The sequence below is a fragment of the Notolepis coatsorum genome (assembly GCF_963971535.1).
Source record: "Notolepis coatsorum genome assembly, chromosome: 8".
Classification (NCBI taxonomy): domain Eukaryota; kingdom Metazoa; phylum Chordata; class Actinopteri; order Aulopiformes; family Paralepididae; genus Notolepis; species Notolepis coatsorum.
The window spans coordinates 121325196-121349928 of NC_140172.1; the positions used below are offsets into that span (position 1 = coordinate 121325196).

The 24733-nt window shown below is 45.8% G+C and overlaps 1 protein-coding gene across 1 annotated transcript in view; it reads left to right on the forward strand.

Annotated features, from left to right (window-relative positions):
* Window positions 1-11241: 11241 nt before the first annotated feature.
* Window positions 11242-24733, forward strand: part of shroom1 (shroom family member 1) — an 81802-nt gene continuing 68310 nt past the window's right edge. Inside the window, exon 1 of the mRNA XM_084320715.1 lies at window positions 11242-11392. The gene's annotated coding sequence lies outside the window, so the exon portion shown is untranslated. The remainder of the gene's footprint in view (window positions 11393-24733) is intronic.

Here is a 24733-nt window from a genome sequence, read left to right on the forward strand (position 1 = left end):
TGCTATACTTATTTTATTATCTATTTTTGCCTAGCACAGTCTCTGGAGCGAAACAGAAAGAAGCATTTTGTATAAAAGTATTCTGTACTTCTGTATGACAACTAATAAAGAAACTTGAAACTTGAAACTTGAAACTTGAAAGGATGTGGCTGGAAGCCTCTGGTGCTCTGGAGGAGGGAGAGCACCTGTTAAAGTGATTCAAGTGAGTTTCATTTCTTTCCAACCATTATTTACCCAGGGTAGGTTCTCTGAGCGCGGATGCTCTTTCCCAGCAACGCCCTGCTTCACACTCACACAGTCACACACGTTCACACCTGGGAGCTTCCCGGTACAACCACAGACTGACACTGTTGACCACTAGGAGCTGCCCAGTACAACCACAGACTGACACTGTTGACCACTAGGAGCTGCCCGGTACAACCACAGACTGACACTGTTGACCACTAGGAGCTGCCCGGTACAACCACAGACTGACACTGTTGGCCACTAGGAGCTGCCCGGTACAACCACAGACTGACACTGTTGACCACTAGGAGCTGCCCAGTACGACCACAGACTGACACTGTTGGCCACTAGGAGCTGCCCAGTACAACCACAGACTGACACTGTTGACCACTAGGAGCTGCCCAGTACGACCACAGACTGACACTGTTGGCCACTAGGAGCTGCCCGGTACAACCACAGACTGACACTGTTGGCCACTAGGAGCTGCCCGGTACAACCACAGACTGACACTGTTGACCACTAGGAGCTGCCCGGTACAACCACAGACTGACACTGTTGGCCTCTGAGCAGCTCCACTGAGGCAGCCTTGCTCAAGGGCTCTCCAGCGGTGGATCGAACCAGGCGACCAATCCGGTCACAAGCCCCACTTCTCTAAGCTTTAGGCCACCGCTGCCCTCTCTGGCTGGGAGGAGGCACAACCAGGAATCCTTAAGGTGTTTGGACTGGGGAGACCTGTCCTGTGAGGCTTAAGATAAGAGGAAACGTTCTCATCCCTCCAGCGCAGCATCATGGGTGGATGAAAATGAACAAAGGTAAATTAGTCAAAAAAAGAGTAATCTCGGGGGCGGCTGGGTGGCGCAGCGGACATTGCCCTGGTCACCAACGCAAGAGACACCGGGTTCAACTCCGGCTGTCGGCGTTGCCTCTGGCTTGGGCCGGTCGTCATACTAACTCAATTGGCAGAGTTAGCGGGTGGAAGTCGATGGGTGGTAATCTGGACGTTGTGGACAGCGACTCCTACAGGTCGGTTGGGGGACGCCTGCACAGCAGAGACAGGAAATAGCCACCCCGCCAATGAGAGTCTGCGCTGGCAGGTGAAAAGATGTGACAGGCTGCCTCCTCGTGTACCGGAGGTGACACGTGATGCAAGGCTTCTATCCTCCCTACGACCGACCAGTGGGGGGCATATGCGAGCAACGTTCAAGACAGGGAAGGGGAGAATTGGATGGGAGAAAAAATAGAAAAATAAGGAGAAAAAAGTGGATACAAAAAAAAGCGTCATCTCTATTTTAGGTTAGATTTATTAGGGTTAGGGGGGGGGGGGGGGGGGGGCTATATTGGAATGAAGCTGAGTATACTCTACAGTCTACATACCAGGAAACAGAGGTGGGTATCCTCCCCAGACGCGTGAATACCAAACCAAGCCGCATTTCTCGGAGACGCTCTCTGATTGGCCGACGCCTGTTTCTACACTGGTTAAGCTTAGGCACTCTTCGAAGTTGGTTAAGGTTAGAGTTTGTCTTAGAGCGTGACGGCAAGTTCTTTCGACGGTTAAGCTTAGGCACTCTTTCGAAGTTGGTTAAGGTTAGAGTTTGTCTTAGAGCATGGCGATAGAACGCCAGGTAGTTTGCAGGCTGTTAGACCCGGAAATGGGCAAAGACACAGCTCGTCACGGATTGGGCAAACGCGTCAGTGGCCAATCAGAGAGCGTCAGTCAGTGCCAATCAGAGAGCGTCTCCGAGAAATGCGGCTTGGTTTGGTATACACGCTCCCCAGACTATACCCTCAACTATAATAATAATAATAATAAGGGAGGGAGACAAGTTAAAGGGAAGCTACAGCCTTTTTTAGAATTCATACAACGTTGTTCCTCTGGTCTAAGACAGTACACAAATATTAGAGAACCTGAACAACTCTCATCTAAATCCAAGTGTGCTAAAAGTGTGTGATGTCAGGAACTGTGTACCTCTTCCACCACTGTCCACAGGTGTCAGAGCTCCTCACATAAACAGCAGTGGGGTCACTGGGGATACAGTTTAGCCACCTTTTTTATTTATAGCTAGCTGTGACCTGTCCTCTTTATGGTAGTATACTGAAATATTTATGGACTTTTTAAGGTATCAACTCTAAGGGGGAATACCACACACTCAATGTAATAGATTATTTAACCACAGCGAGCTGTCTGACACGGTACATTGAATGTGCGGTTGCTGCCAATACCAGCACCTCATAAAGACTGTGGTTAGAGAAAGAAAACATCAGCACTGCCAGGCGAGTGAGCGCACAGTCATGGTAATGATGATACGAAAGCATGAATCACTCCTTTGAGCTGTAAAGTATGGATGACGTGCCTAATAAATGTGACTCTGAATCAAAACAATAATAGAAAACAATACAAGCATCACCGGTGCCTACACTGTCACTCAGCAAGTTATTCACTGTATTAACAACATCAATCACTACCTCAGTGCCTCAATGCCTGACCCTACTCGCCACTCAGTTAATAAAACGAATTCAAACTCTGTACGTCAGAAATAAATACATCAAGATATCAACATTACATCACAGCACCCCTCAATGGATTATATATAAGTAAGTCTGTACATAATAATTAAATCGATACAAAACCAAGAACTGAAATAAAGAAAAGACACTATTATCAGACATAATATCCTACTGTAAATACCCTCTGAGCCTATTATTAAGCGCCAGCTTGCAACCTCCCAAGCCGCTTATGATTTTAACATTTCCTGGCGATCTACTCCACAGATTTGTTGCCATGTACAGTTTCCTTCCGGTCACTTTTAAACCTAGGAGGAACAAAACCAGTGGAACTGTCCCTAGTGGAATGGCTGTAAATATCCCTCACCTGGATTCAATAATATTGTAGGTATTGAGGGACAGCACTTAAAGGAAAACTCCAACATTTTGGGAAATTAGCTTATTTGCCATCTACCCTGGAGTTAGACAAGAATATAGTTATACATACCTTTTGTCTTCTCTGTGCATGCAGTAGGAGTAGGAAGACGCGCACCGTTAGCCTAGCTTAGCGTCAGTCACTGGAAGTAGGTTCCTCCATTAGCCTAGTTCCCAACGTCTTCCTACTCCTACTGCATGCACAGAGAAGAAAAAGGTATGTATCTTCTTGTCTAACTCCAGGGTTCCCAAAATGTTGGAGTGTTAAGATACATACCTTTTTTCTTCTCTGTGTATGCAGTAGGAGTAGGAAGACGCGCACCGTTAGCCTATAGCTTAGCGTCAGTCACTGGAAGTAGGTTCCTCCATTAGCCTAGTTCCCAACGTCGTCCTACTCCTACTGCATGCACAGAGAAGAAAAAGGTATGTATCTTCTTGTCTAACTCCAGGGTAGATGGCAAATAAGCTAATTTCCCAAAATGTTGGAGTTTTCCTTTAACTTAACTTAACTTAATTTAACTTAACTTATCTTAACTTAATTGAACTTAATTGAACTTAAATTAACTTAATTTAACTTAATTTAACTTAACTTAATTTAACTTAACATAACTTAATTTAACTTAACTTAATTTAACTTAACTCTTAACGTTAGGTTATGACTATAACCAAGTTCTGTTAGTTAGGGGCGATGCTTGGCATCGCCTTCTGCACTATCTCGCGTACGTGCACGCGTACTGAATAAACCACAAATGTACCTCTAATACCAGTATTAGTCTGACCACACCCCTCATCAGCTTACCTTCATAAGCAGGTGTGTGGTCACCTGCTCTCCTCCTTCCCAAGCTTTCACCACAAGGTGAGGACAAGGGCTGCAGCGGCGTCCGATGCCAAGCATCGCCCCTAACTAACAGAACTTGGTTATAGTCATAACCTAACGTTCTGTATCGTTAGTGGCTTAGCTTGGCATCGCCTTCTGCACAAGGGAGGCCAAGCGGAGCCACTTGGCTGACAAATACACCCCGCTGACAGCCCCCCAAAACCATCAGAACAGGGAGGGCCGAGCCCCCCCGACCCCCCCTAATGGAGGGTAGCCCCCCTATTAGGGACGTCACGGGAGGGCGACGGACCCGACCGTGCGAAGAGGCACTCAAGCAACTCAACGCACAGGGTGAGCAGACCGTGGCTTGACCCACGACTACACACACGCACAACCCGCATGCCACCCGGGAACGAACGGAGGAACAACCTCGTTACTGCCCCCAGAATCACGGGGTCAAGGGCAAACCCAACCCCGTGGCAAGGCCGTAGCAGCGGAGCACGAAGGAAGACCCAGACCCACCAAAAGGACTGGACTCCCTGGAATGGGGGCCCGGAGAAGTCCATGATGCCAGCATCAAGACCCCACCAGGTGGGCACGTAGTGCCCCGCCCCCCACATCGCCAGCGTATTCGGACAAAGGCCCCTCAGTTACTGCACCTGGTATTCCCAGGCGGAACCAACCAGGCCAGTAAGCCGAGCGGGCCCCGTCCCCCCAATAGTACACCGCCTGGCACACTGACCCTGCAGAATAGGCAGTCAGCATGGCCGTAAGCACACAAAAAAGGTTAACCAACGGAAGCAGGCAGCGCACCGGGGAAAAACCAGGCAACAGGCTGTTAACCCTAGCCTGGAGACTGCGGACGAGACAGGCGCCAGAGGGGACAGCTGAACACAGCCGCCCCGGCGGAAGGAGCGTAAGCTGGCGGTGTTGCATGACCAAGCCTCCATTTAACAACCCCCACCCAGAGGGGTCGAGGCAGAGAAGGCTGACACGATTGGCAGACGTCATGAACGTGCAGGGGCACCCTCAACCGGTGAACCCGGGAGTTGACACTGCTCCAACACACCAGGGAATCAACCACCTCGGTGTTACCCAATGCGGTGGTTGTTCCTATAACCCCTCAAGAAAAAACTCCAAAACACACCTGCGGGTATACACCGGCTATACCGCAGTACAAGTGTTTCAGTTTCCAAAAAGGGTTAACCCAGGCCTACGGGTCGCAAACATCACTTCGGACCGGGCCTGGCGGTACGGGAAGCACAGGGTCACCAGAGGAGGTCAAAAAACCACCCCCACAGGCCCCTCTTCGCCATGCGTGAGAGAGGAGCGAAAAACAATGGAGAACCAGCCCCTAAGCACACCGTACCTGGTATTCCCCGGCGGTCTCCCAACCAAGTACTAACCAGGACCAACCTGTGTAGCGGCCGAGATCCGACGAGATCGAGCGCGTACAGAATGGCATGGCTGTAAGCCATGACGACAGTGCTGAGTAAAAACATACCCAACCAGGGTCTCCATAGCGCTTAACCCTGTGACACCCAGACCGACCTGGCATTTTTCCCCCTGAAAAAAGCCCAAGTCCCTCAGGGTACCAGAACAGCAGATCTGCATCCCCGGCGGACAACGGGTTCAACTGATCTGGACCAGCGTGACCAGAACCAGTCCCGTGCCCTAACCACGCCGACATGCCCCAGGAAAAGGGCAGATATGCGTGTTGATCTTAACATGAAAAGAAGGCGCCACCCAGACGTCGGGACGAACCGCGCCTGGTGGCCCACCCCAAGGGCGTGAGACCCCACTACATATGTTCAGATCCATCCCGTCATCATCCCCCAGACATGAACGAGGATCCGTCGACAACCCACCCAGGTCATGGGATGTGGTCGCCGGAAGAGGAAAAACCCCCATCTCAGTTGCTTTATAAAAACGCTGTTTCAACCACAAGCAACTAAGGCGTGCCAGTCAATCGCCTGTTTACAGCGAGCTAGCACTATACGTGCGTCGGGACACACCCCCATCAATGAACAGGCTATTTAGACCTGCCATTGAATCCCCAAGGCGCCCAGGGGAACGACAAGAGGGGTGTGACACTCCCTAACTCCAACACTTCTGGAATAGAAAGAAGGAAGCATCAACAGTATGTATCCCAGTCTACACAGCCGGGGTAAAAAATGTTCACATTTTTACATCCCACCACCCTCCCATAGGAAAGAGACGGGGATCCCCAGAGAGACTTCCCACGCGAGCTGTACAGATTGAAAAGAATATATTGCACCTTGAGCCATGTAAAAAACTGGTTTTAGGGCCTCCGGGGAAGAGGCACCGAACCCATACACACTCAATAAACGAATTGAATCGAATATACATACAATAGAAAAGGACCCTTCTAGAGGGTCCACTCACTTTGACAATCTGAGGAGGAAGGCTCTGTACTCTGATGGAGGCTTCCTCACATGGATCACATGGAAGAAGGAGTCCGAACTCACAGAAGGCCTGAGTAGGCGCTTGGTGAGGAGGAGCCCTGACCACCCCCCCTGAAAACAGATCCATCACATGGACCTGAACAGCACACGGAAGTCCTACCAACAGAGACGCGCACGGTGACGTACTCTATGGCGGGGGAATTCCTGCGGTGCACACGCCCAATATACCAGGCCGTGGGACCAGGAACTCCCTCCCCCCCCCCCCCCCCCCCCCCCCGTAACGTGCCGAACCGCCACGTGACGGGAACCTTGAAGGACAGGGGGTGTACCCCTGACCGACAGAACAACGGGGAGAGGAAAGGTTACCAGTTCACCCCTTTACGACCCCACACCCATGATACGACGTAACGACAAAAAGAGAATATGACACAGTCATAGTCAACCCTATGAAGCGTTTCACAGCTCCACACAGCGCACGAGCTAACCTGCTATCTGATTTTTACTAAGGAAAAACACAGAATAGAGAGGGCTCTAAGAACCCCGGTCCAACATACACATGTGCTTCTGTGGTCAGTACAACCCAGTTGTAGGTCACATGACACACACAACCCATCATCATCACAATGAGAGAATACATCATTCTTGATTAGTATCGACCACAGGCCTTGCTAAGCACACATGACAGCAACCAAACCAATTTCCCTTTAGGAAATAAGTTTCTCCAGCAGATTTAGCACAACCTCAGCAATCAAGCTGAGAGTTACATCGTATCCCTACCACACAAAAGACACAATTAATGCACAACATGTCTGATAGGAGGTGATAAAGTCCCCAGGGAACCGGGGGGGGAAAAACACAATCCTCCTATTTTACCCTCAATACGGCCAGTTAAAACAGGAAAACCTGTTAATGTGTGAACTCACTGTCCATTGTCATTACAGTCTGAGAAAGAACATTCTTTTACTCACTCGTCACCAAGCATAGCTTCATAGGTTAGTTGCCTTAGTAGTGAGTACACGGTACACATAAACACCATGATGTTTCTCACACAACAACCAGATCAATACATCACGACCTGCACAGAGAAGCTACTGCCAGTGACAAAAACAGCTCACACACAACCCGCAACGTATCTCAAATGCATTGCAACAACACACGTTTTGGGAAAAAACACCGTCATTCACAATACATTTAGCAAGGTAAAACCAGAAGACGTGTTATGAGGGTCTGGCCAACCCCGTACCTGCCCGGAACGCAGATCAGCGAAGTGCAGTCATAAGCCACCGTAGAACACAGCCCTCTTTGTTGACGCAATCCCCGTCTAGGCTCAGGCAGGGTTGACGAACATCCCCTGTCAAAGATGACGTCGTGGTCAAGAGTGTAAAACATGTTAAAAATCAAAGCACGTTCAACAGAATAGCATCAAGCTAACGGCTGCTCCAACCGTTCGGGTGCTATCGCTTCCGCTCGCGAGACACCGATCTACGACGCACGCGATCAGGAGCGAGCTCCCGGCGGCGCGCGAGAAGCCTAAGCTACCCCGCGCCAGGCCACCGACCGGCTAACCGTAAGCTATGAACATGTAAACAATGACATAACACTCACCCAGACAGGCCGCCGTTCTGAACCCTCCTCACTTTTTAAGAGAAAAGAGAAAACAAGACGTCAACACCGCTTCACAACGGTGACAATAACACGTCCGGCGGAATCAGCACAGTACCAACTGGCCTGTATAGCTGACTTTGAACATGAATCTGCCGCTATCGCACATTACATGCACATATCCCCTCGTGAAGGAATACTCTCATTTGGATATGAAAGATGGGGTCTTAACACGGTGACAGAGAGAATCCACTCGTCCAGAACACACAGGGATCACCAGTGTCAATGGTCGCGGCCCACTAGTTAAAACTATAATGGTCGCCAGACCAAGGCCTTCTGTCGCCTAGACGGCTAAACAAAGGACCCTAGCCTGGGGCCGGTTTCCATAAACTTTGTCTAGTAGCCCCCATAGCACTAACAGACAAGTGGAGCCCGCCAGCAAACACTACTCACCCAACCTGGAACGCACCGCTCCTCACAACAGCGGCATGTCCGACAGTTCAGCTGTGGCCTGACAGGTTTCACCCCAACAAACACAGCAAGGAACTGCAGTTGAGAAGCATGCAGCGGCGTGCTCCCAATACGAAAACCGGTGGAGGGTTTGTAGAATGATCATCATCTTCTAGACACTCCAGTACGAAGACAATATCGCCGTATTTTCTCGAAAATAGTGAGAGAGAAAATAAAGATATGATGTCAACGTATCCTTGTTTCCCAAGCTGTTCCTAATCCAATTTCTTCCATCATGGTGTCAAGTGTGGGGATCTACCGAGGCACCTCTTCCTTGTGGTGAAAGCGAGAAGGAGGAGAGCAGGTGACCACACACCTGCTTATGAAGGTAAGCTGATGAGGGGTGTGGTCAGACTAATACTGGTATTAGAGGTACATTTGTGGTTTATTCAGTACGCGTGCACGTACGCGAGATAGTGCAGAAGGCGATGCCAAGCTAAGCCACTAACGATACAGAACTTAACTTAATTTAACTTAACTTAATTTAACTTAAATCTTAACTTAATTTAACTAAACTTAACTTAATTTAATTGAACTTAACTTAACTTAATTTAACTTAACCATGTACAGTGCAACACACAACTCAATCTGAGAGATTCTTTCCTGTACTCTGATCCACCCAAGGCTCTCAGCACGAGAGTGTTCTCATGCGGATATTCAGAATAACCCTAACGACCTTGTTATGAGAATCTGAAGTCTGTTTAGGTACAAAGTTAGGCCATTGTATACGATGAACAGCTAATTTACAACAAGTTTTAAAGCCTGAAGCCTTTTAGAATGATACCACATCATATCATTCCACAGAGCATCCAGGAAGTAAAGCCTTTCTTACTTTATTGTTTACCTTAGTTGGTTCTGACAAATTCCTTCCATAAACCAAACTGACCACTATGCTCAATTTACAAACCACTGTATTTTGTCCGTCTGAAAAGATTTGGTCTCTAGACATACTCTCAAATCGAAGCTTGTGGCTACATTATGAGCTATGAGTGTAACAATCTCAGTTGATAAAAAAAAATAAAGTATGTTCAATCAGGTGTAACTGAAAACTGTATAGATGATGCTTCTCTTACATTTACATTTACATTTAGTCATTTAGCTAACGCTTTTATCCAAAGCGACTTACAAGTTCTGTACGACAGGTCATCAGGAAGGATACAACTCTATCAGCTGAGTAACAATGTTCATCAAAGTGTTGCGTGTTACAGTGAGTGTAGGTTAGTTTATTAGGACAAGTGCATGACAGTAAGGTTAGTTTGTATTTTTTTGTATTTTTGTATTATTTTTTTGTATTTTTCTGAGCCAAACCAAGCTCTGTAGTATATACTGTATATATGTATAATGTATAGTTAGAGCTCATTTTAACACTATAGATACATTTTTTTTTATCGAATCGTGACATAAACATTTGAATTTGTATAGAATCTGAACATTTGTGTAAATATAAGCCTATTTCTATTCTCTCAAATACATTCATTTCTTAATTCCCCAGGAGAGACTATGTGCTAGAAACACAAGAGCACAGAGCAGATCAGACACAATCGTATAAATCCTATTTAAACATGACCATATAAAACATATTTACATCATGGCCATCATGGTAAATTACCTTTGACCTTCTTCTTGACACTCCTGTATGGAGTTTAGCTCTGAAAGGTCCTCCTGTGGTTATAATGATGTCCTAGCTTGGTATGTCTTCAGTGACAGCAAGGCTATACTCAGGGAGAAGAGTGAATCATTTAAAATACAATTTAAACAATTTAAAATACAACACTGTTGTCAGCTATCCTCATAACCTCAAAAAGGGTTGATTATATCAGTGTTTTCCTGTACCGTGAAGCATCGATCAGCTGTAATAAACGGCACAAGCTGTTGCCTATATTCTATTCATTTCATTCGTCATTTTCATTTGAGTTTTCTGTGCGTGAAACAAAAGTATTCAAAGTAGTTTATACGGCTCTCTGTGTTGCGGAGCCTCTTAGAAACGATTAGTAAGATTGTCAATCCACACATTGCACTGCTTTGAGAACATTAACTCCTCGATACCACCGGAGTGACGTTGTCGACAAGCTGTATTCTTGACAAGCTGTCTTTCAAATTAGGCTAAACTTCTGTCACTGAGTGAAAGTTGTTTCTGTTCCCTGTCAACTCTGAATAAGCTTGTGTCTTTCTGTGTTGACTGTGTGTATAGTCTTCACAACATCATGAGAAGAGAACTTCATTGCGGTGGAACTTATTGTCACAGATGATTGAGGTGAGGTGAGGTGAGGTTTCAAGTTTCAAGTTTTGCTTTATTAGTCACATATAACATATTGGTACATGTACATTACAGTGAAATGCTTGGTTCTGTATGAGCCCCCTGAGATTGTGCTCCATACAGTAAAAAAGTTTAAATAATAAAGACCAAACACTGTACAATTTTTACAGTATACAACTAAAGTACGAACTAACAAAAATAAAGTACAAGATGCAAACTTTTTTAAATGCATGTTTTTGATGGGGTTGCTAATGGGATGAGTGAACTGAAGAACATCAGCACAAAAGCCTAAATGCATAACTTTCAAATACATAAACCAGTGGAATTCCTGCTCTCTCCCCTAGTCTGTTTGCCTGACCACCACCACTAAGTATTTACAAAGGCCCGCCCCCTCCACGCCTCATTGGTTGAGTTAGAGGTCTATTACCTTTCATCCTCTTCCCTCTCTCTGGCGGCCAAGGTAGCTGGAAGGGGAAAGGAAAGCTTATTACCAGCAGTGCGCTCTCTGCGCAAACGATAATAACGAACAGCAAAGTCAGTGTGACATGTGAATAGAAGCGACGTTTATTATATCGAGTTGAAGAACATTGAGAAAGATGAAGCACGCCTGAGAGAGACGCAGCAGGAGATAAGCAACAGGTATGTTGTGTGTGTGTTTGCAGTCTGGCGCGGAGGCAGCAACAGGTGCGTGTTTAGTATCGCTCCGCTGGGCACAGTTTCGGTCATCAACGGTCCGCTGGTGGCTGGAATTTATAGACTATTATAATTCATAATTATGATTTATAGATTATAGAAAACAATCGCGGTGGCATGCTGTGAATAAAGTTGTATGATCAGCAGTTGTAATGGATATAGAATCAGTATTTTTATTTATTTATTTAGAATACTATACACTATTTATTGAGTGAAGGAAAGGGGGAAATAATTGGCCTGTTCAGCTGTGTTAGTGTTTTTCAGTGGGTGATTTGTCAGTTAGATTAGGCAACCATAATTAGATGTTTTCCCCCCAACTAATCTCTCATCTGGTCGTTGCCTTGCTGTTTCTGTTTCTCTCATGTTCACTGCCACACTGTTGATAACGCTGAGGGATTTCTTTGCATAGTGGACACAGGCTACTGAAACCCTAACTGCAGCCAAAGATAACAGCACTTCATTGTAAATAATTACTGCACAAAAACTTTTAATGGTTTTCAAGAAATTGCATCCATAACACAACACAATTGCTATTTCTTACTGCAGCCTAGGACGGATGAATACTTTGTTGTACTGTACTCACACTATACACTAACTAAGTAATATAATGGTAAATGGTGCATTTATATAATAGAACATGCTAGGCCCTAACATGTTCTATTATATAAATGCACCATTTACCATTTACCATTCTATTACTTATAGTTAGTTAGTATAGTGTGAGTACAACGTAGTATTCATCCGTCCATTATTTCCTTACCTCGAATGGAAGGGATAGCCATACCTGTCCCTGAATTATGCAGAGGACGGCCTCTCTGCCTAATGACATAAGGATGTTTTATTTAAAGCGGGAACAATGGCCACCATTGGGACAGAGCTCTGTTGAACGGGGGGGGGGGGAGGGAACCAGACACTGGTGTTTTGTCCCTCGGCTGAAACCGAAGCCCTCGTGGCACAGTGTCCCGGTCAGATGGTTGGGAGCAGGAACACACTCTGTGCAGCCCGCTGCCAACCGACTGGCTGCCTGGCTGGCAGACTCAGCGCAGGGTACTGGCTCCTCAACCCACAGGTGTGATGTGAAGATGTGGAGCGTGTCTGTGGCTGAACACAGACAGAGGCTATACGTAGTAGTACCGACGACACGTGCTGATGGCACCACACACACATGACACAGTGTGTGATGATGGAGAATGATCAACGCACACACGCACACACACACGTACACACGCACACACACATACAGGTACATACATCTTGACCCTGGCCTCTGTTGTTACAAAGCCTGCCCTCCCTGGGTTGCATTGGTTTGCACTTTGCCTTGGTTTTACCCCTAGCATGCTTGCTTTGTGAACACACATGCACATGCATGCACGTACACACACACACACACGCGCGCGAGCGCACGCGTACACACACACACGCACACACACACATGCATAGTCGTTGGTGAGGTCAGGTGGCCCTCGTGTCTGTACATGTATATGTTTGTGTGTATGTGTGTGTGTGAGTGAGTGTGTGTGAGAGTTTCATTAATCTTCTCTGACTGAGACAAAGGGGTAGAAGGGCAGGGCTATAACACTAGAGTAGAGCCACAAAGCCATGATGAGCCATACAGGTAAACTGACCCTGACGATGAATACAGTATGATCCCTTATCTCTCTCTCCCTCTCTTTATCTCTCTCTCTCTCTCCTCTCTCTCTCTCTCTCTCTCTCTCTCTCTCTCTCTCTCTCTCTCTCTCTCTCTCTCTCCCCCTCTCTCTCTCCGTATCTCCCCCCCCTCTCTCTCTCTCCCTCTCTCTCTCTGTGTGTCTCTCTCTCTCTCTCTCTCTCTCTCTCTCTCTCTCTCTCTCTCTCTCTCTCTCTCTCTCTCTCTCTGTGTCTCTCTCTCTCTCTCTGTCTCTGTGTGTCTCTCTCTCTGCTCTCTCTTTCTCTCTCCCTCTCTCAGTTCTCCATGATGATGATGATGATGATGATGATGATGATGATGATAATGATAATAATATAAGCCTGCCTCTTCTTAGTGGGTTAGTTGACTAATTGTTTAGGGGTCTTATCTGAGAAAGATATGTTCAGTGATTTAGGGTACAGTAGTAGTAGTAGTTGTTGTGTTTCCAAGCTGAACGAGTCTAGTTTAGTGAGCAGCACATCTCTGGCATCACAGTGTTCATAGCATTCATTTAATTTGTATTAAGAACAATGATGAGCCAGTAACAGGATCTAACAGACTGGTTGATTAAACAGACCTTTTAAATTTGTCACATCTTATGACTATTGAATAACATAGACTGGAATAGTGTGTCAAACATATTTACTAGGCATGTAGTCTAATTCTTAAACTATTCTATCGTGTGTCATCATAAATCAAGACATATTCATTTTGGGGCACTGTGTGTGAACCTAACCTAAGCCTATATAGAAGATATGTCTTTAAATAGTAATAAACATGTTTGTAAACAAAACTAACTGCAGAGCTGCCTGTGTAGCTCAGTAGCAATAGCGAAACCACACACACACACACACACACACACACGCACACACACACACACACACACACACACACACACACACACACACACACACACACACACACACACACACACACACACACACACACACACGAGAAGGCCTGGAACAGCGCAGTGTGACACACAGGCGCTGGAGTGAATACGTTGTGTGTTCTTGTGTGACTCCGTAGGGCAGGTCCTATTCTACACTGTGGAAAACTACTCCCAGTGTTGGTGGTGGATGTCGCCGTGGCTGGTTTGTTTACGCTTGACCTTCTTCAATGCCTATGTCCGCCTGGAGGGGCCTGGCTCTGGTGCACACACAGTGCCCCACAATTAATATGTCTTGATTTATGATGACACACAATAGAATAGTTTAGAATTAGGCTACATGCGTAGTAAATCTGTTTTACAAGCTAATTACAGGCTCTACAAGCATACACAAAATTGTCTCCCCCAAACTGCATAATTCACCTTTAATATATCAAAGAGAAATGCAATGCAGAGGAACCACTGGTATATAAACTGTAGCTAGGGCAAGAGAGAAAAACAAGATGAGATCAGATGTTCCTTCATTAATCTCCTCGGGGGAAATGCAGGTGTCATAGCAGCATGGGGGGAGCTACAGGTACAGGAAGTAGTAGTAGGAGTTAAAAGCCAGATATCATCGGTAAACAACACGCATCGTTTCCTGGTTATTCTTTTAGGGGTCATTGTTTCATCCGTCTTCCTGTAATGCTAGCAGTGATGTTGTAACCCACCTGCTCCTTTCATGCTAGCCAGTCTCAAGAGAATAAGAACTACACACCTTAGACCTTAGAGCTTAGTTCAAGGAAATAATACCAGTGTTATGAATGACAAATTCCCATGAGAGGGGATGGGTGGGGTGTATTTCTTCGGAGTGGTACTGGTCGCCCAAGAAGGGGGGGGGGGGGTGGGGGGGGGATTTGCAAGCATTTCCAACGATACTGTCGGACAGAGGTAGACTTCTGTGGCAGGGGATACAGATAAGAGAAGGATGATGGTAAGATAAGATATTCCTTTATTGATCCCCTTGGGGGAAATTCAGGCATCATAGCAGCATGGGGGATGGGGGGGGGGGGGGGGGGGGGGGTACAGGTAGTAAAAACAACACAAGCAGTGTAAACAAATAAGTCAAAATAATTTACTATCTAATTAACTGAAATATACAGTATTCACAGTATCACATAAGGTGCAGTATGCATATGCATGGTGTTATTCTGTTTACTGTAAACCACAATATGACACGTGTCAGTGATGTTTTTAAATATCCTTGTTGAGCTCACGCCACTTGAATAACCAGAATACATGCTTGGATACGGGAAAAAGAAGCTCTGTTTTTTTGTTTTTTTTTCCTTCAACATGATATTGAGAGTAAGTTAGCACTACAATTAACACCTTCTAACCACTATGGTCCAAAATAATGGCATGTCAAAAAATATTGGGGGGGGGGGGGTTGGCACTCCTCTGGGATGCCTTTGGGTCACTTACCCAATTTAGCATTTTTATGATGTATTTCTGGATAATTTCATTGTGTTTCAAAACGATTACTTACCTGCTAAAGATACATCAATGTTTAATGTCACTTAGAATGTCAAGCTTTCTGTCATTCTCACAAGTATATCATTCATTCATCATTCATTCAAGAGCCGATGTGTAGAGTTATTTTCTCTCTTTTGATATAAATACTCCACAGTGTGTGTGTGTGTGTGTGTGTGTGTGTGTGTGTGTGTGTGTGTGTGTGTGTGTGTGTGTGTTGTGTGTGTGTGTGTGTGTGTGTGTGTGTGTGTGTGTGTGTGTGTGTGTGTGTGTGTGTGTGTGTGTGTGTGTGTGTGTGTGTGTGTGTGTGTGTATGTGGTAATGGTAATGGTAATGATATACTTAGCTGACTGAAGTCCAACAAGACAAGTGGGGAATCATCCGACTTTTGAGAGATAGGGGTATTGTGTGTAGGTCACTGTGACAAATGGACAAGTCCACAACAGGAGTTTACGTTTTTATATTTTTTTTTATTAAGAGTTCTGTTTTTGACGTGCACACAATTTGTTTTTCAATTGTAAAATTGATAAAGGTTTTTAATCTAAACATTGCCTTTTTAATTTTTAAACAAAGAAAGACGTAGTGCAGTCAAGTAGTAGTCATTTGTTTATTAATCAACTAATTGATTAATTGACAAAGTGTCAGTTAATTGATTAGTTGATTTAATCCACAAATTAGTAAAGTTTTCCGACGTACAGTAATGCAAAAGCACCTCTTTAAATCTCGTATTTACCCGAGATGTGCTCATAATCTATCATGAAATAAGTCCTTCAGTATGGAGAAAAAAAAACATTTGACTAACTCTTAGTCGATTAAGACCAAACCGCTATGAGATGCATGCCATACATTCATGTGGTATTCTGTGATGTCATGTTCTTGATGATGTCATCGGGAATGTTCGGGACATACTGATCTATGATTGACTTTTATTTTTATGAGCATGAGTGCAAGGTGAAGGCGTGGAGCCAGACTAGAGGAGTTAAATAACGCCATCACAGTAATTAATTACCAGGAATGACCACGTAAAACACAGATAAGATAACGTTAGCTGTCAGCGTGTACGCTAGAGATATACTCAAGTACAACAGTTTAGAGTGTAGGGTTGGTATTTAGCAATAACACTAAAGCCATGGATTGTTTATATACATTGTTATGAATATATAGGTATCAGCAGAAGTCCAGCACAAACAGATAGAACAAACATACTACTTCCCATTCCTTCAGCCTGGTGTACCTCCTCACCCTTCTTGGCGAGTCATCACCACAAATAAGAACCTGTGGGAATCTGGATATGCTTGTTCTTCTGTTAGTAACACAACACAGAGAGAGAACATCATGCACACGCGGTGCCATTCTGGTGCCATGCAATCACTATAACTGAACTAAATTCAGCAGTCTTAGAGTCCCCATGAAACGGCTAGCAGAATGCTATTTGCTTCCACATATTTATGCGTGTCCTGTAAAAACAGGAAGCTAGGGAGGGACTTGTCGTGGATATTGATTGGCATTTGTAGTAGCCAATATAGTGCTGAATGTGCATTACGGTCGACCCATTAGCTAGCAAGCTAATGTTAGCAAGCAACATGGGTTAGCAACATTACGCAACATTAGTAACGTTAGCTAGCAAGCTAACATTGAACATTTGTTCAATTTAGTTAAAGAGGCAGAGTGCTAGCTGTGCTGTAAATATCATTCTAGAAAGCATTTCATTGGATGCAAAATTTGTATATGCCCCCGTGTAAATATATTTTTTCAGGAAATGTCATCTGAACATCTATTTTGATTCCATGGGGCCTAAGTGCATCTGAAAGTAGCAGAAACCACTGCTGCCCCTGTTGGCCGCTGTCAACACCTAGAGCCATATGAAATCCGTTTAATTTTTTTCCAAATTCCATTGAATTTTTTTTCCAAATCCCGTTTTTTTCCGTTTTAATATTTCAGAATTCTGTATTTTGCTTTGTACGCTCATTTTACCATCAGAAATAGTGTCTAATAAGTGGGAATGAATAAATGTCCACAATTTAATAAGATATAACAGTCCATTTAATAGTTCTGTCTTAAATACTTCGAAGCTTCGAAGCTTCGTTCGATGGGCATGGGATTCGAATATGAAAATAAAATTCGATTATTAAAAAAGAAAAAAAAAATTATATATATTTTTGCTAAATCAACTCTGCCTCTCTTTGTTAACTACAACAAGCAATGCTGTTTGTTATTTAAGATGAGGTCGGACACGGCACTGACAGATTTGTGTTCATTGTGCTGCTTTTATAAAGCCTCAAATGATGGCTTACAATATTTCATGAAAGCAAAGTGTTTTGTTTGTCTAAGATTTAAAAAGGTTTAAACTTTACAGCACTGACAAAGTTGAACAAAGTGCTGTACAAGTCCCACAACATTAAAAAAAAAAAAAAAAATCTTATTTTTTTTATTTTTTTATAGTTGATTCCATTTTTATTGCTCAATTCCACGATTCCGTCCGCGATTCCGTGATCGCGGATTCCATATGGCTCTATCAACACCACCAGTCCTCCCAGGCTCCTCATTCACCTCCATTCATCTTCGGGACCTAGCCAGAATATCATATTTCTGAATTATAAACAAACTAAACTATACAGCGATATTATACTAAAGTAAAACATTACATTCTATGCTGAGTGAGCTATTCCCTTAAAAGTGTTGAGCACATCTCTGGCGAGCGCTAGATTTTAAAGTGGCTCCCCTTGCATGATGGGAAACACAACTGAACAGATTGTTGATTGTATCAGCTGATCGATTAGTCGGCAGAAGTCCTCTCTCGCGATCGAGAATTAGATTTGGGAACTACGGGGATTCGGGAAGGACACGGGCCCACAAGAGGAGAATAGGATGTCTGACATTCCGTACAGGTCCTCCTGGGAGAGATACCTTTATCTCAGGAAGCACACAGGGAGTAGTCAAAGGCCTCTGTGTTTAAGGAACACATCCATACGCATGCCATGTGGACAGTGACACACACACACCCACCCACACTCCAAACACTCCAAATGTGCACACACACACACACACACACACACACACACACACACACACACACACACACACACACACACACACACACACACACACACACACACACACACACACACACACACACACACACACACACACAACACACACACACACACACACAAACACACACACACAGCTCCCTTACCACACCTCTCTGGTTTCCTCCCTCCAGCAGAGCAGCAGTGTCCAGCTCATTGTATCTGGTCTGGCCCGTCGCTCAACCGCTGTGACTTATTGTCAGGTGGACAGAAGGGCCTCCTCAGGTCCTTATAGGCCAGATGGATGTGGAGAAAACAAATAGCTGCCAGAGGTCTTCACTCACTCCTAATGAGCCCAGGGTGGGGAGGGTGTGTGTGTACATTAGGGGTGGGCTAGCCCCTTTCGTGACTGTGATGCAAGCCTTGCTTGAATACACAGTCACTGGCTCCACGTTTGAATACACAGTCACTGGCTCCACGTTACTAGCCATGTTAATGTGCCCCATCAAGCACTGGTTACTTAGGAACGGATCGTTCTAAATTGATCAGATTATAAATTTCAAAGGTACTCACAGTTGCACGAGGGTTTCACACACAAAACCGGGGTGGTTTGAAAGCTCGGCGTTGCTAATAAACATTTTAAATAATCTTTATAAACGAGTAAAAAAAAATCACTGAGCTAGCCTTGGCTAAAATGGCTTCTTCCGCATTTTGACGCCGGAGCGCTGTGATTGCTGGGCGCACCAGGCATGTGACAAAGTAGAAGAAGAGAAGAAGCCAATCACAGCGCTCCGGCGTGTATTTGTATGAGCTGGGTAAACGGTGTATGTTTGGGTGTGCCAGCAGTGTGTGTGTGTATTGTGTGTGTATGTGTATTTTGTGTGTGTGTGTATGTGTGTGTGTGTTTGTGTGTATGTGCGTGCGTGCGCGCTTGCGTGTATCTGTCTATTAGGGTGATCTGTCAGAACCACACCCACTCTATTGTATGGCCCCTATAGGAGCGTCCATGTGATACGTCAGGTCATGTTTCCCTGTGTGTACGAGAGCATGTCAACTCAACGACCTATATTTTGGATCAGGCTACTTTGCATTCCCAGCCCTTTCCCCTCCATTTCAACTGATTAATAACGATCTATAACGAATTGACACGTTGTTGAATCATCTAACAACAATATTATTAACCCTTATAGCTCGTGTTCTCACAGAGATCTATTTCGGGGATTTCTAGAACTCAGTCCGTAGATAGATTTCAGTTCTCAGAATTCCCAGACAGGGTTAAGCTACGTTTTTGGATATTCTGTTGTACGACTAACCTCCTTCGCGGATGTGATCAAAGGGGAAGAATCCCCATTGATTCCGCAGCCTGGGTCTGAAGGCCTGAGCAGGGGGGGGGGGGGCGGCCAAGCCTCTCCTGCCCGCATCAAAGACCAGAATAACAGCCCCTATTCCTGTAACACGGAGACGCGGGAAGAAAGGGACCGGAGGTGGGTGCTGGGACTACAAAGAGCAGCCCTCAGCCTTTGTGAGACAGAGAGAGAGAGAGAGAGAGAGAGAGAGAGAGAGAGAGAGAGAGAGAGAGAGAGAGAGAGAGAGGAGAGAGAGAGAGAGAGAGAGGAGAGAGAGAGAGAGAGAGAGAGAGAGAGAGAGAGAGAGAGAGAGAGAGAGAGAGAGAGAGAGAGAGAGAGAGAGAGAGAGAGAGAGAGAGAGAGGAGAGAGAGAGAGAGAGAGAGAGAGAGAGAGAGAGAGAGAGAGAGAGAGAGAGAGAGAGAGAGAGAGAGAGAGAGAGAGAGAGAGAGAATGAGGGAGAGAGACACTCACACACGGGTGTGTTGAGTGTGTATACTGTACTTCTACGTACCGCTCGCCAACAGGTCTACCGGAGGGGGATCTAGGGTTTCATAGATCCTGATGAAAAGGTGTGTGTGAGGGCTTGTCACAGCCAGGGATTCTTGGAGTACATGTGGCTGTCATATTAGCTAATAAAAGAGGCATTTACAGTACGCCGGCATGAGGGGGAGAGCTGGAAGTAGAGGCTTGATTTCTGTGTGGGTGTGTGTGTGTGTGTGTGGGTGTGTGTGTGGGTGTGTGTGTGTGGGTGTGTGTGTGTGTGTGTGTGTGTGTGTACGTGTACATGATGGTATTTCTAGTGGCCAACCTCAGCATCAGACCGCAGCAAATCCATCTTCACACCGCTGGACTCCAATCCTGACCCGCTACCAGGCTTTCTGTTAGAAAATGTTAGAATTGGTGCCAGTCCACACGTGTCTCGGAAGATTTCAATGTCCCGGAATGGGAGACATTCCGGTCAAGTGTGTTACCTGTGTTTATTGAGCTTAAAAACAATTGATACTACGACTTTTGCTTATACATTATATTCCAAATGAAATGAGTCCCGGCGTCAATACAATCACATAACCCGCTGCTGGAGGCGTGAATGTAGGACTAGCTCAGCCATAACTCATAACTCATAACTCAGACTGTTGCCTGTGCTGCTGCGTCATGTTAAATAAATGGAGAGACCCTCCGGAGATATATATCCGTTTCAGTCTTTGTTTTTGTGTAAGTGAATGAGAGAGAAATTTGACTTTTCAGTCGCCTCTCTCTGCTCGCTGTCCAGTTCAGCACCACGGACAGTGCAGAGCCTGCGAGGCAGAGAACCTTCTCCTTTCTGTGTACTGAAACAGAGAGAACCCTCTCCCTGCTGTGTACTGAAACAGAGAGAACCCTCTCCCTGCTGTGTACTGAAACAGAGAGAACCCTCTTCCTGCTGTGTACTGAAACAGACGGAGAACATTCTCCCTGCTGTGTACTGAAACAGATGAAGAACCCTCTCCTTTCTGCTGTACTGAAACAGAGAGAACCCTCTCCTTTCTGCTGTACTGAAACAGAGAGAACCCTCTCCTTTCTGTGTACTGAAACAGAGAGAACCCTCTCCCTGCTGTGTACTGAAACAGATGGAGAACCCTCTCCCTGCTCTGTACTGAAACAGACAGAACCCTCTCCCTGCTGTGTACTGAAACAGATGGAGAACCCTCTCCCTGCTGTGTACTGAAACAGACGGAGAACCCTCTCCTTTCTGTGTACTGAAACGGAGAGAACCCTCTCCTTTCTGTGTACTGAAACAGAGAGAACCCTCCTTTCTGTGTACTGAAACAGAGAGAACCCTCTCCTTTCTGTGTACTGAAACAGAGAGAGAACCCTCTCCTTTCTGTGTACTGAAACAGAGAACCCTCTCCCTGCTGTGTACTGAAACAGAGAACCCTCTCCTTTCTGTGTACTGAAACAGAGAGAGAACCCTCTCCTTTCTGTGTACTGAAACAGAGAGAACCCTCTCCTTTCTGTGTACTGAAACAGAGAGAACCTTCTCCTTTCTGTGTACTGAAACAGACAGAGAACCCTCTCCTTTCTGTGTACTGAAACAGACAGAGAACCCTCTCCTTTCTGTGTACTGAAACAGAGAGAACCCTCCTTGCTGTGTACTGAAACAGAGAGAACCCTCTCCTTTCTGTGTACTGAAACAGAGAGAACCCTCCTTGCTGTGTACTGAAACAGACGGAGAACCCTCTCCTTTCTGTGTACTGAAACAGACGGAGAACCCTCTCCTTTCTGTGTACTGAAACAGACAGAGAACCCTCTCCTTTCTGTGTACTGAAACAGACGGAGAACCCTCTCCCTGCTGTGTACTGAAACAGACAGAGAACCCTCTCCTTTCTGTGTACTGAAACAGAGAGAGAACCCTCTCCTTTCTGTGTACTGAAACAGAGAGAACCTTCTCCTTTCTGTGTACTGAAACAGACAGAGAACCCTCTCCTTGCTCTGTACTGAAACAGACAGAGAACCCTCTCCTTGCTCTGTACTGAAACAGACAGAGAACCCCCTCCTCGCTGGCACACTCCAGATGGGGAGTAAGCAGGCTACCTTGGCCAGTTTGGCCCACTCGGGAATTCCTTTCACAGGGAATTCTTTTCACAGGACATTATGACCGGAGAGATTTAAATATCATGTCGGACCACAACAGAAACCCTGCCCGCCACGGGACAAATAACTCAACAACCTGTGAGAAACAGTGGTGTGGTTATTCAGCGAGGGTGGGAATTGACCTTATGTCAAACTCTGCCCTCTTTTCTTGAACCTCCAATCACAACTGTTGCTGTCCAAGCAAAATACAAGGTGTGTGATTGGAGGATCAAGAAAAGAGGTCGGGTTTGATATCAATTGCATGACGGGTTCCTTCCGATATGTCATCATATGATATTTGAGCCATAATGCGATTATAATGGGATCCCTAACGTGTTGGCATACACTGAGCATTACCTCCTTTCCTTCCCTGGTTTGGTCTCTCGTCAATAGTTTTTTTAAATATACCTGTGGCTACCTTGGTTCACACATCAATACCAGTATGTATCATTGTAGAGGGAAAGTGTGGTTCTACTGCATACAAATGTTTCCTCTAATACTCAGTAGCTACAAAGGGTATTCTGTAGAGTTTGACCAAGGTTTAGCAAACCTTTGTATAGATCATGACTTTGAGAGCCACATTCTTTTTCAGTTCACCATTAGTCTGACTGACAGGATGTTGACCGTGCATATAAGCCTCCCATTGGCCATCTCTTTTTACCATCTATTCATCAACAACAACAAGTCTTGGAGCCGGCAAGCTACACTGTCATGATGGAAAACCTTGACCAAGAAACATTTCTCTCCCGATGCTATTTTGTGAGATGCATTCTGGGCATAGTGCCTCCCTAGACGATTGTTTTCAGAAATACAAACAACCCAGAATGTTGTTTTCTTCCCCCCAAGTGCAGCGATAATTGGTTCTTCTGACAGACGTTTCTCCTGCACACAGCGTTAAATGCAGTGTGTGGAGATACTGTACTATATACTGAGATACCAGTAGGTCTGGGAATGAGAATCAGTCTGGGTCTCTTTCTCTCTCTTTCAGGTCACAAAGTCCAGAGAATGTTGCACTGTGCTGTTTAATCTCTTCATCTGATTTGTTTCACAGCCTTACCCCCCATCCCCCACCACTACCACCGCCAACAACACCACCACTACCACCACCAACACAACCCCCACCACCACCAACACCACCACCAACACTACCACCACCACTACCACCACCACCAACACTACCACCACCACTACCACCACCAACACTACCACCAACACTACCACCACCAACACTACCACCACCACTACCAACAACACCACCAACACTACCACCACCAACACCACCACCAACACTACCACCACCAACACTACCACCAACACCACCACCACCAACACTACCACCACCACTACCAACAACACCACCAACACTACCACCACCAACACCACCACCAACACTACCACCACCAACACTACCACCAACACTACCAACACCACCACTACCACCAACAACACCACCACCAACAACACCACCACTACCACCAACAACACCACCACCAACAACACCACCACCACCACTACCACCAACACCAACACTACCACTACCACCACCACTACCACCACCACTACCACCAACAACACCACCACCACCACTACCACCAACACTACCACCAACACCACCACTACCACCAACACTACCACTACCACCACCACTACCACCACCACTACCACCAACAACACCACCACCAACAACACCACCACCACCACTACCACCAACACCAACACTACCACTACCACCACCACCACCACTACCACCAACAACACCACCACCACCACTACCACCAACACTACCACCAACACCACCACTACCACCAACACTACCACCACCACTACCACCACCACTACCACCAACAACACCACCACCACCACTACCACCAACACTACCACCAACACCACCACTACCACCAACACTACCACCAACACCACCACCACCACTACCACCAACACCACCAACAACACTACCACCACCACCACCACCACCACCAACACTACCAACACTACCAACACTACCACCACTACCACCACCACCACCACCACCAACACCACCACCACTACCACCAACAACACTACCAACACCAACACTACCACCACCACCACCACCACCACCACTACCAACACTACCACCACCACCACCACCACCAACACTACCAACACCACCACCACTACCACCACCACCACCACCACCAACACTACCAACACCACCACCACTACCACCACCACCACCACCAACAACACCAACACCA